This window comes from Condylura cristata, unplaced genomic scaffold (genome assembly GCF_000260355.1).
Source record: "Condylura cristata isolate star-nosed mole 26May11 unplaced genomic scaffold, ConCri1.0 scaffold00018, whole genome shotgun sequence".
NCBI lineage: Eukaryota > Metazoa > Chordata > Mammalia > Eulipotyphla > Talpidae > Condylura > Condylura cristata.
Genome location: NW_004567119.1, coordinates 200,142 through 209,215, shown reverse-complemented (window position 1 = coordinate 209,215; position 9,074 = coordinate 200,142).

The window sequence follows — 9,074 nt, the reverse complement described above, 5'->3', positions numbered from 1 at the left end:
TGCCAGTAGCTTGCCGCTGGCGGAGTGGGGTGCTTGCAGGAGCTGGTGGCACTTTGGGGGGCCCTCGGAAGGGGGTGGCAGGGGCCCGGCCAGTCTGGAAGGAAAGGAGAAGGTCGGCGCCTCCATCGGGACAGGCTGCCGCTGCCAGCCGGCTCCCGCGCCTCTCGGCCCACTGCCCTGCCCGGCGGCTGGGGACCGGCTCCTGCTGCACCCACCTGCCTCACCAGCCCAAGCGTCTCCTCCTCAGCCCTGCGCTTGCGCCCCAGGCGGGACTGGGGGCGGCAGGTGAGGCGGTGGCTCCGGCCCTGCACCTCTGGGGTTCAGGGGAAGCCCCGCCTGGAACGCAGCTTCGGCGTAGCTGGGGCTCAGGCGCCTGCAGGCGGGCCCGAATTTGGGGAGCAGAAGCCCGGTGGACGGGACTGCGCCCTGGCCGCCTGACTTGGGGTGGACTGGGGCTGGACCTCAGGTGGATGGGGCAGCTCACGGCGGCGTCCAGGGCTGCCTGCCGCAGGTCTCCTGAGTCTCCTCTCCTCAACCTTGCAGACCACCCTCGGCCGCTCCTTCACTCCAGAGCCTCCCTCGAGCGGCCCCTCACGGGCCTCGGAAGCCACCGCAGGCCTGGCCGGGCCGGGACTCGGCCTGCAGTGAAGAATGACGGAGCCTTCGGCACGACTCTGACTCCTTCAGGGACTCTGGGCCTAACAGGTAAACAGCGGCCCTCCCTGGTGGCGCAGCGCACTGAAGCGCAGCCCTGCAAGCCGGCCGCAGCCACTTCGGCACGAGTTCGATCCCCGCCTGCCCGGGAGGTGACCCCAGGGCCTGGCAGACCTCTCCTGACCCGCCCGCTGCTCCCTCAGCAGTGCGCTTTGTTGATCTGCCCGTTCTGCTCCCCGCTCTGTCTCTGGGGAATCCTCTCACCCCCTGCACCTCTGGCCTGCGCCCCAGCTCTGTATGCAGAAAAATAAATAAATGTTAAAAAAACAGAAACAAATGAACACGCACCCACCACGCAGCGTGTCTGCGCGCGGAGACCGGGCATCGTGGAACGCAGCGTGTCCCCCACCGCCTGGTGGCACACCTCAGCTCTTTGTCTTGCTGGCGCTGAGCGCCGGCGGGCGGCGGGTCAGTGCCTCTCTCAGGCAGCGGCTGCCCCTCCCTGCACGGGTGTGGGACTGGCCCCGCCTGGGTCACTTGAGAAGGTTGAGCAGAAAGCTGAGACTCCTCCCTGTCATCCTGTGTTCAAGCCTGTTTCCTTTATTTTTCTAAATTTAAATGCAAAGAATGTGGACGCTCAGCAGACAGGGAGTCCGTAAAAAGCAGCTGCTCTGTGACCAGTGATGCAGGTTATTGCTGATATGATAAAAGTTAAGAAAGCTTAAAGGGTTCGCTACAGGTGCTAATTTTACTACTTGAATGAAATTAATAAGACTCTCTATAAAGCAGCAGGAGATCCTTAGATTATACGAGTAATCAGCAAGAAAATTTATTGTGGTTTCATGAAGCATAAAATGTTTGTGTAATATATGCAAAAGTGGCACTTTATTCTCTGCAGTGAACAATTCTCAATCCTTAGAATAGAAAAATATTTAATAGTTTGACACCTCTCGAGGCATGGTTTTTAAAAGTTGCTCGAGTGTGATTAATTTGACTCACTGCAAAATAAGAACGCGACAACCCTGAGTCACGCCAGACCCAGGGCCCGTGCCCGCGTGGCATCTTAGGAAAGGAGACGGGGGCAGCCGGACGCCGCTGACCTGTGCCCAAGGTCAGGGACTGCCCACAGCGTGTCGTGATCCTGCAGAAAACACGTGCTCAGTGAAAACAGTATTAATCAGCATCGAATCAGAAAGAGTCAATTCCAAAGCCAGGAAAGATAAATTGGAGACCTGGAATTTTGAAATTTCAAAGACAATTGAAGCAAATGATAATTTGAGTTTAAATTTAGCTGAATTTAATTAAGTCCATCTGCAATTTGCTTCATCTTGTGGGGAAAAAAATGTATGTGCTCTAATCTAGCATACCTTTGATGGTGTACAGTCAATGACACGTGTGTCTTAAGGTCCAGCTGCTCAGGGAGCCCTTCACGTCCAGACAACAGGGCCTCCTCGCTCTGTTTTCCTTGAGGCAGTGTGTTTGGCCTCCATCAGCACTGCTTGGATCTCACATGGCCTCACACAGCCGTCACTGGCATACTCAGTGTGCAAACACAGTGAATTCTGCGCCTTGTCTATTCTTTATGAAAATGGCCAAGGTCCTTCAAGACACGACAGTGAGATCACAAGCAAGTGAGGGCCAGCGTGGAATCAATCTGGGGCTGCTCTGAAGCTGTGTCAGGAAATTTCCTAGGAAGATGGGAAATAAAATACAAGGAAAGAAATAAAAGATCATTATAAGCTTTGGAAACATTTTTGAAATAAAAATACACTACTACTTTGCTTGAGAAATATATATTGCTTATAGATAACTATTAAGGACATGCTAAATATGAAGAGTATTTATTTTCATAGAAAATTATATGACTAAAACAAAAAAAAAAAAACTTCACAAGATACATGCAATAATTTACCTGATTCTATAGATTAAATTGAAACACAACAAATCAAGTATCCTACGATCTATTTGATCATCAGGATTTAAATCATGCTTTGGGCCCTGTGTAGTGGCTTGAGCTTGCTTTCTTAACCAATATAGCAGACAGTGCAGCAAAAGCCCTAGCTGCTGGCTTCATTTAAAAGTGTGACTTGGCCCTCCCTGGTGGCACAGCAGGTTAAAGCGCAGCACTGAGAAGCTAAAGCCACTTCAGCATGAGTTCGATCCCCACCCAGCCCAGAGGTGACCCACATGGTGCGGCAGACCTCTCCTGACCTCCCGCTGCTCCCCTCAGCAGTGTACTTCATCAATCTGTCTGTTCTGCTCCCCACTCTGTCTCTGGTGAAGCCTTTCGCCACCCCTGAGCCTCTGGTCTGTACCCCAGTTCTGTATGCACAAATAAATAAATCTTTGAAAAATAAATAAAAGTGTGGCTTGTTAATCAATGATGTTCTATTTCTATGGGAAACTGATTTAAGGAATTATCAATTTTCTCTCTCCTTCTTTACTTCAGGACATTTTATTCTGACTCTACATTTCTCCGAGTACCACCAATCTGATGCCAGTAAAATGCATTGTTAAATAACTCGAAAATAATGTCTTGAGTAAACAAGATGCAAACACCCCTGAATGAGAAAACACAGGGGCGAGTCATTCCAGAACAAGAGCCGACAGCCAGAGTCCACTCTGGACAGAGCTCCAGAAGCTTCCTGATGAGGCTGTGCAAAGTCAGATGAAAGTTGCCCAAACAGACCAGCAGTCATTTATGGTGAGGCACGCATGTGTGCGTGGAATTTCAATCTCTCTAATTTGCCATAAAAGCACAACCAAGTAACAAGTGATGTTCACTGTAATAGACTCAAGCAAAGACACGTCAAGTCTGTTTTCCTGTTCATAAAGATTTTCGTGTTCAATTTTTTTGGTACAAAGTAGGTTTATTACTATTTATAAATATAAATTTTGAACCTGGAAATATTTGCACCTTGGGACCATTTACCTTGCATTGATTTGAGACATTACAAGTGATTTCCTGCACTTGTTATTTTAATTAAATGACTGAAAGTATCAATATACAATAGTCAAGAATTTGAAACTGAACTGAATTAGAACTAAACAAAAAAAAAATGATTTAAAACATCCAAAGCAGTTCTCTATCCAAATGTTTTTTTCTTAAGTAATTTTTATTCCCATTTTGAGGCATGGCTACCAGATTTCTTTCATATTGACTGATGAATAAAAGTGGATATTTTTGTACGCCAAGACTTGCCTCGTATGTCTTCAACTTATCAAAGATGTCATTAAACCTATAATGCTATATGTTCACATATATACATGTTAATGATGAAATGTCGAGCATCCTTTTGAGTGTTACATTGTAAGAGCTGTCTTCCCCTGTGTTCTCAGTTCAGTTCAGGCGCTAGTGCTGGGGAGGTAATTGGTTCCTTAGGATGGACACTTAATAGCGAATTGGATCTGGTCACCAACTTTGCAATTGCCACAATTCACCTATGAATTATCACACTCTTGAGCTATTCATTCTTATATCAATGCATTTATCCAATGTGGAATACATTTCCAGCATGGATAATGAATATTTTTGCTTATAATTTTGCCTTCTGTTGTATAATTCTACTCAGGGGACATATTTCCGAGTCAGAAAGGTAGAATAAAATTATACTAGATTTAAATATTATTAGAAACATTACATTCTTTTTATAACTTCGTAATCACTTGGCTAATTGAATGTAAGGTTTCAACTTTTCTTAGGTATCAGCAAGTGCTGGGCACTGTGCTAGGTGCTGAAACCCAGACGTGGAACTATGCAAAATTCCTGCGATCATATTTACATTCTCAGAGGGAAGCCGGATTGCACATAAATACATTCTAAGTTATATAAAAGTGAAGTAGATACTTTAGACTGTGTGGTAAGTGAGGAGATGTCGGGGACCAGCCCCGATTTCAGGCTGTTGAGAGGCTGACACAGGCAGGGTCTCAAATCGGCGAGGCGATATTCTAAAAATTGGGGAGTAAAGGAGACCGGGAGTGAGGAAGACACGGGAGTTGGAGTCAGGTGCAAATCTTCCTATTCTGCCTTTTGCAGAGGTTTATTTTATACATTAGGAGCAAGCAGTGGGATGACATCAGCACATGAACTGGGCGGAGAGATTACAATCATCTTTTTTTCTAAGAATTGTCTGGGGTCGTTCTGACCTTTATTTGAGATTATAACATTCTAAAATCAATCAAGGTTAAAAACAGGTACATAGGTGCACAAAGTTTAAGACTAATATTACTATAGTGGAGATTAACTAAAAGTCCCTTAAACCTTATCTACTACTTAATGGGTTTTTGTTTTTCTATCTGAGACATGGGGGGGGGGAGGAAATTCCTTGCAAATCAAATCTGAATAGGAGACATAGGTGAATTTCCTTATCTAAAGACCTGCAAGACTAGCCAGAAGACTTTTGTGGATTCCTTTGAGGTGCAGCAGGTAGAAAACCTGACTATTTCCAAAACAGGCAGCCTGGATGGATTTCCACATCTAAAGGCCAGACAATAGGAAGTTTGAGTAATTCTTTAGAAGCTGAGTAGGCCAGGTGAGATAACAGAATGATAAGATTTGGGTTATCCTCCATCCGGCAGTGAGACAGCCCTTTTGTTTTTATTGATCAGCCAGTAGTCAAGTCACTTGACTTCAGGGGAATTTCTCACCCTGGAGCAGGGCTGCCTGTCAGGGCAGGTGGCCTTGTGCGGCTGAGGCAATCCAATTGTAAGCTGAAAGTTGCTCAGAATATTTTGATATTACGATTATACAAAAAAAGGAGGTCATAACATAAGTTAGCAGTGGAAAGTCTGATTTTTCAGAGCTTTCCTGATCTACCTGGAATCTGTCAGACGACAGACGTTGCATAGCTTATGTCAAGGAGATATTTGTCAATCAAAGAATTAAACAGGGAGGAGGGAGAATGTTAGTTAAATATCATTACAAAGAGGATTCCCAGTGGAAAAGCAGCAAAGGCCAGTGGCTGAAGAGAAAATGAGGAATAGCAAGGGTTAGAAGTATGTGGGTGCCTGGTCATGGGGGTCCACCAGGCCACACTGGACACTTGATTTTGATTTTAAGTGATCAACGTGTGTTTCCAGAAGTAAGCAGGAGTATGATGGAAGATCGACACTCAGAAAACAACAGTGGTTGCTGTGTTGACTAGTGGATGGGTGGGAGGACTGTGCGAGAAGGCTGTTCTGACAGTTCAGGTGAGAGGCTGCAGTGACTAGAACAGAAGAGCAGAGGCAGCATGAGGTAGTCAGCTTGTTAGGTTAAACTAAGAGAACTTGCTGGCATGCAGAAGAGATCATGTGATGAAAGGCTGAATGAATAATAAACCTTGAGATTGGGCCTGAGCCACGGGGTAGATGGCCATGACAGAGATGAAGAGTAAGAAGTAGGTTTGAGAGGGAAATTAAATATTCCATTTTATATTATTCAAGAGTACATTTATTAAAAATCCAAATGGAAATGACAAGGAGGTAGTTGAGCGCATGAGTTCTCAGAGAAGAGGACTTGGGGATAAAATATGGGTGCCATCAGCACAGGGGATTTATCTAAAGATATGGGGCTTGAGAATATTATCTAGGGAACATGTATAGCAAAAGGGAATCTAAGATAGTGACAAGGACAGGACGGTGAGGGCAATAAGACACCTGGAAAGCAAAGGTAGAATTGGGGGTAAACTAATAAATTGTGTTTCTGAAACTTATGGTGGCAGAGTTATCCCAAAGAACTGAGAACAGAAAACTATGGGTGGCGCAGTCTGGGTGTATCGACAGGCTTGGGGTTCATGGGCGAATTCCTGGGGTGCCCACGGCATCCGAGGTGGAAAGAGGACCGCTTTTTCTTTGCGTGTTTTCGGGGGACGTAGGTCCCTGCTTTCATGGGGAGGTCTGCGGAGACAGCACGGGCCCACAGGTGGGCGTTGAAGTAACTGGGGCTGCAGATCCCACGGTAGTTTAACATGTCTAACCGTGCAGTGCGGACAAGGGACAGCGAGAGGGCAAGAGAAAGCAACACCTTAACTAGCTTAATATCACATGGTAATCTGCTAATATTATGTTCTATGTCTACAGTAGAATAATAAAAGGCCTTAATAAAACAAAAATCAAAACAAAAGCAAGCATACAATAAGCCACATCACCGTGGGCCATCCCTCTGGAAACCTCCGGCCCTTATAATTGTTCACCTTGAAGACATTATTACCTCGGTCCCATTTTGCTCGACGCACATAGGTGCCGTCTGGTGAGCCGTGTTCTCCCAGGTGAAAGTGCATGATTACTTCGACTATTTTCGACAATTTAGCTCATGGATTTCTTTGATCTATTAGAGCTGAACCCCAAGCCGGGGAATACCGGTGGCAAAGAGGGGAGCTGGCGCCTCCCAGGGGAAGGAGCTGGTGTGGGAGGGGCTGGAGCACGGGACGGCGCTGGCCACCCCAAGGACCCAGCCGGGCCTGACTGGAGCGTCGGAGGGTCCCGCCTTTAGCGTGGAGGTAGAGCCCTAGGCCAGATTTGACCCAGCCCCTGGCTTTTTGAAAGATTTAACCAGGTTCCTTAGATTCCGAATATATGTCGTGATGCTCCCGCCTCCGCCCAGACCCATGATTTTTCACGGGCCACGAACACCTTGCCAGGTTGGCTTCCAGCCTAACGGGCAACTGCAGAGTATGGATCAGGTGATTAGCGACCCCTGACACTTTATCGGTCCCCTGTTGCAGACGGCCAGAGCGCTCTAGGAAGCTCGGTGACTGGCCTCCGTCAGGCACATCCTTGCAGAATAAGTTATTCTCAGAGCAGGGGGATGACACCAGAGCAGGGGAAGGTGGCGAGAAGGCCGAGCCCGCGGGCGTGCAGTGTGCACTGGCCTTGCTAGCTGCTGCGGGGTGCAGCTTACGCACCCACCGCAGTCCCTAGCGCACAGCTGGGCACTGCGCAGCGGAGGGCTCTCTGTCCGCGGAAATGCCCCTGCCAGGGAGGCGAGTGTGCTCCTCCTGGACCCCGCCGAGCTCTCGTCTCATCTCCTCCAGCTTCTCCACGGCTGCCTGGGCTTCCAGCAGCTTCTCTCCGAATCTCAGCTTCCCGCACCGCGCTCCCTCCTGACCTGAGCCCCCTTGTCCCCTGCCAGGACCCCGCGGGGGCAGGGTAAGCCAGGGGTCCCCCAGCTCCTGGTCTTTGACTTCTAGCATCTGCCCAGCCCTGGGGTCTGCGGATGGGTGAGCACCCTCGCGAGGACACCACTCAGCCTGCCTTGGTGGGGGCCCAGGACTTTGCATGAGACTGGAATGTCCGTCACCCTTCACAGAGAAGGTCTGAGACATCACAGCAACAGGGTCGGGCCTCAAATCACTCCATCATTTAAAATTAGACTAACATGCCCTGTGGTTAAAAAGTGTTCCCAGCAATAATTTTCTTCAAAGTCACCGTTCAGAAATCCTTAGGTAATTTAATGTAAATATATTTCGTAAAGTGCAAAAGTATTGTCTACTGTCTACTGGAAAAGCATGGCGCAGCCTCCCTGGCGGCGCAGGGGTTAATCTCAGCACTGTGAAGCTGTCAGCAGCGCCAAGTGTGATCCCCACCAGGGAGTGACCCCGGGGCAGCAGATCCCCCCTCTCCCCACCGCCCCTCAGCAGTGGCTTCTGGGGCTCCCCCTGTTCTGCTCCCCGCTCTCACCACCCCCACCTCTGGCCTGCATCCCAGTTCTGCATGCATCAATCAATAAAATGAAAATAAACCTTTAAAAGAAAAAGCAAAGCATGAGCTTGAAGAGTATTTCTAAGCATTATCACATAGCCAAATGCCTTCCAAAGGGACATAGATCTTACTTTTCCTTTATGCTCTTAGAAGCCAGATCTGGATTATGTCTTGTCAAGGAAGAAAGGCACAAAATGCTTTAGATCTTGAGAGGGAAAAGCCTGCTTGATGGATCTCTGGGCTGATTCCTGGCAGATCTGACTCTTCTGTGACTGCAGATTTTGAAAGATACAAATATGTGTGATTAAATAATTATTTCATGAAATGTTTCATATTCTTCTTTCCATAAAATCATCTTGATGTAATTATGAAACACACATCCTTGAAATACATATGGCTAACGCCATCTTCAGACAAAATCACCCTTTCAGAATAATAATATCAAAACCGATGTGTCCACTTGTTGAAAACGATGCATGTTCAGACAGGCTCGCGCAACAGCCCTCTGGACAGTCCTACCCAGCCTTGGGCGCCTGCTTGCCCAAGGGCCGCCAAGCCGCTCATCTCAGTGACCCTTGCACGGTAGTCTTGGTCTTCCCTGCCTGCACCCTGTTAGTAGGAGACGGTCACCCCCAGACCGAACGTCTTCTTTCTTTCTGATAAACATTACCAGCAGCCTCCGCCATTCCTGACCTTAGATGGACTAAACTGGACCTCTCGTCCTCTCCCCTGTGAATTTT